The sequence below is a fragment of the Pyxicephalus adspersus genome, chromosome 2, assembly GCF_032062135.1.
Source record: "Pyxicephalus adspersus chromosome 2, UCB_Pads_2.0, whole genome shotgun sequence".
Taxonomy (NCBI): domain Eukaryota; kingdom Metazoa; phylum Chordata; class Amphibia; order Anura; family Pyxicephalidae; genus Pyxicephalus; species Pyxicephalus adspersus.
Genome location: NC_092859.1, coordinates 7,120,689 through 7,125,176, shown reverse-complemented (window position 1 = coordinate 7,125,176; position 4,488 = coordinate 7,120,689). Strand labels below are relative to the sequence as shown.

The 4,488-nt window shown below is 38.9% G+C and overlaps 1 non-coding gene across 1 annotated transcript; it reads right to left on the bottom strand.

Annotated features, from left to right (window-relative positions):
* Positions 1 to 3,884: 3,884 nt before the first annotated feature.
* On the bottom strand, positions 3,885 to 3,966 carry TRNAL-AAG (transfer RNA leucine (anticodon AAG)). The gene has a single exon. It is a non-coding gene; the product is annotated as a tRNA-Leu (tRNA).
* Positions 3,967 to 4,488: the final 522 nt, after the last annotated feature.

Genomic DNA, 4,488 nt, shown 5'->3' with positions numbered 1-4,488 from the left:
GCTAACAAATCCATTCCAGGTTTGCTGAATCAGATCACCCAGGTTCACCGATGAAAGCCTATCTTCTCCAGTCTTAGAGAGCTTTATTAAATCAGTCCAATAAGGTCCAGTGTCCAATGATCATTGCACTCCATGTCTACATTGAATCGAGTTTCACTACCAGTAGAGATATAGAATAGTCAAAGGAAATATATTGCGTCCAAAGGCCACAATATTTTGTCACGTTTCGCCAAAAATTGTTGTTGCTTCTTCAAGATGATGTAGAGAGCCTTAGATCATATTTGAGAATTCCAATGGTAAGTTTGCTCGCTCAATTTGTCCCCAGCACTACAAGAAGATAAGAACGGCCAAGAGGGGATCATCCACCACTGAATCATACAACTGAGGTAAGAATCTAATCAAGTTTCAGCATTCCAAACAGAATCGTCAGTCAGGTCAAAGCAGGACTTACCATTTTATCCAAAAGAGGTGAAACGCAAACCATGATTTCTAAAAATATTGTACAATCTCCGATTTTTCTTAAGTTGTGTGTCAGTCCCTGTGTTGATTTATTGTTGAGATCCTATGTATGCAGGAATGAAGAATATTCTATTGGCTTGGGAGTTACATATTCTATAGTTTAGGGATATAAAGGGATATGGGGGGTGAGATAGGGGACAAAAGTGAAATGGGATTTTCTATTTGTTCAGCAATAAAGAACTTTTTCAGTTCTTTTTCAGTAGAGCAATGCCAAAGAATAAATCCCAAGCTTCTGGTGGCTTTTTGTTTAGCTCCACCCTGTACGGCCCATGAATCGCGTAGTGTAGAGCTCAGTGCGGTAGTGCAGCATACAAAGCGGGTACTGGGGACAATGTTACTCCTATGGATGCAAAGGAGTTCCATTATCAGTGGCCTCCAATGGCCGAAGAGGATCTCCATACCTTTCAGAGGCAACAAAGATGGCACCTTCTTCTGATATTAGGTGGTTGCACACAGATAAGTCTGTGCCGTAATCAGGAGCTCACCACCCATCTACATGTTTGGTTCCTTTTTTAAGTATTCAATACATGTTTATGTGGTTGCCAGATTGGGGTTTGGGATGGGGATTGAGGGACCCTACAAAGAAACCAATACCTTTACCTTGTCTTTCATTGCAACCGACATAAAGAAATGTAAGTCTCGAATTCCAGAGAAAGCTAATATTCGAAACACATCGGGATTGAGAATATGATTTATCATAACTTAACCAAGCTGGTAAGGTCTTATCCAATGTGCTTAATGATCTGGGTGTAAGAAGCCCAAAATAACATTGTGTTTGTAAGATACGGTTGTAATTGTAACCGTTATTTTCAACTATTTTTATGTTTTATTCTTCATTTGAATACCTAAATAAATAGGTTTATGTTTTAACAGTATTAGTTTGCCCTTGTTGCTCTCCTTTTTTTTAAAACATGTTTGGCTTGGCAATACAAATGTAATTAGCTAAAGAAAACTCCTTTGGGACACCCCCTTCTTTCACAAGACACAACTCTCAAAGGAAAGGATGAATCTTCTCTTAGATCGTTGCCTCTGGAACCATTGAAGGAGTTCCCCTTACCTACTGTTCCAAGACAAGTGTAACATTTGGGAATTCCCATCCGATTCAGTCCCAGTGACACAGCTGACCAAAACCAATGGAAAGTATTGATCCCAATACTGGGAACACGGACAGCAGGAGCACCATTTCTTTCCCACTCTAAAACTGGAATCACTTTAGATTGTACCAACTTTTTTCATACTTTCAATACAACCTTCATTTGTGTTTTTATACGTATGGATGTATGGAATTAAGGTTTAGATATACAAATACTGGCATCATATGTACTAGCAGCATTACTGACATTTTAAAGAATTTTAATACTGGTGATGGTCATGAGAAGAGTGCTTGACCTATCTTGTGAAATGGGCTGGTAAGCCCAGCAGTTTTGGTCACAGACACGCCCACTTGTAGCTTACTTAGCCGAACAGGTCGTGGTGTCATCAAATGACCGTTTGGTGGAATCATTATTTGGGTACCAAGAACAGATTGATGTGATGTCCTCTAGCCATATCCTCTCTTATACATACAACACATTCACCTTAGTTCCTCTACCCCAATCATGGAAGACTTTATGTTTTATGGCAAGATTTCAGAAAACCTGCAGATTCTCTGATATAAAGGAAATTGTGTAAGATTTAAGAAGTCACCCGAGATGATTGGTTGTGTTTATCGCAGGCATAAATCTGATTTGACCAGCAGTCCCTCATCGTTGATTATCATAAGTGGAGAAATTGGGAATGAGGACTGTTTACTTCTATGGAGGATAGCAGCTCACTCGTCTTCCCCCCTTCTCTTTCTTTAGAACATAGCATTGCTGTATGTACATAGAGTCACTGGAAGCAATCATGAAAACTGGCCTTTTTGAGCTTCACCAGCATCTCCTACTGGTTAAACTATGAACTACAGCCTATGCAATCAACTATTAAAGACAAGGAGCACATATTTTACATTTTGTTGGAATGTTGACCTTTGAGGTCATTATGTTGTGTTTGACACATTTTTACATGATTGTTCTATTTCGGTTATGCAGAGAGGGATTACATGGAAATGGAATCTGCTGCATATTTGTTTTTAAGCTGAACTTGCTATTAAGAAAGCAATTTAATTATTATTATTATTATTATTATTAATAAAAATAATAATAATAATAATAAACAGGATTTATATTGCGCCAACACATTACGCAGTACTGTACAATAAGTAGGGGTTGCAAATAACACAGTGACACAGGAGGAGGAGATGACCTTGCCCTGAAGAGCCTACAATCTAAGATAGGGGTGTCAAACTCAAATACACAGAGGGCCAAAATTAAAAACTTAGACCACGTCGGGGGCTAAACTTGAAATTTATTGAAAAAAATGAGGAAGTTTACTACTTCATCCATAACTAACAAAAACAAACCCCTCCACACACACTTTAGGGTTAAAAGGACTAATTTCTATCTATCTATGCAGCCTCTCACATCACAAGTTTGTCTGACACCAAATATTACACTATGCAGTCTCTAATGGATTGAAACAAACACAATGCCCCTGGTAGTCAGGCACCATGTGATCATTGCCTAGGCTTTGTGTCACATGATGGGATGATGTAAGGTGGTAACGCGGGAGTGCCAAATGTAGTTCATTTTCTGAATTCTTTGGGGTGCCAAAAAAAGGACACCCCTGATCTAAGAGGTGGGGAAGCATCTTACAATAGGAGGGGGGATATGGAATGGTGGGTGAGTAGTTGGGGTTTAAGAGACGGAAGAAGACTGGTAGGCAAGTTTGAGATGGGTTTTGAATGCACTTTTAAAGGAGCAGAAAGTAGGATTAAGCTGAATAGGATATGGAAGACCACTCCAGTGAGTTGGGGCAGCTCTCAATTTTACTGATTTGTCAATATGTTTTTGGTGCCTAAAGTAGGGGGTCAAACCCACTTGGCCATGCTGACAACATTGGCGTGATTGATTTTCTAAATTTTTCTAGATTGTGCTAAAGTCATCTTAAGACTTCTATCTTTTCTTCTTGCATTGACCACGGACACCTAATCCATTAAGAATTGTCATGGACTCCATACTATTCACAGCACATTGGGTCAATATTCTAGTGACCAATGGAGTAGTCAATTGGAAGGTCTGAGTGCGCCTTCTAGTGGCCATACTGCCCTAGGCAACAGCCTGGATTGCTTTTTCAGAAATCCAGACCTGCTCTATTTAGCACATCTCTTAATTTCTCATGAACCTCATTTTATGTTTGCAATGTAAACATGTTTTGTATTGAAGGAACATTACTGATCAGGTCAGGTCAGGTGTTATTGTTGCCAAAGTAAAAAAAATAAAAGTTTTTGGCAGCGGTGGGATTCGAACCCACGCCCCCGAAGAGACTGGAGCCTTAATCCAGCGCCTTAGACCGCTCGGCCACGCTACCACTTGCTTGCTGTGAAATTTAGTAAACTTTTTCATATAATGTACTATAGTAAGGTCTTACTTTTTCTTTCTTTTTTTGCTGTTTCACCGGAGAGATTCACCATCTCTCTTGATGACATAATGATTACAATATTTTACAGATGCTGCCTTAGGAATCAGATTTTCACTCACATTGGAGAGAACATTTATTTCCAATTATATTTCGGGAAAAAAGAAAATCCTTGAAATATTACAGCAAACAACATTGAGTGAATATTCTATGAATGATAATAGTCTGTTGGGCGATTTGATGACCCATTGGGATATAAATTTGAATATATTGGGAGTGGTATAGTATGTTGGGAATTATCAGGACCTTTCAGGAGTGAATTTATTGGGTGTCATAATAGTATGATGATGGTTATTGTAACTTGTTGGGGTTTGAGTGAATATATTGGGAGTGATATTAGTTTGTTGAGAGATATGGTGACCCATTGAGATTTGAGTGAATGTACTGGAAGGGATATTAATCTGTTGGGATCAA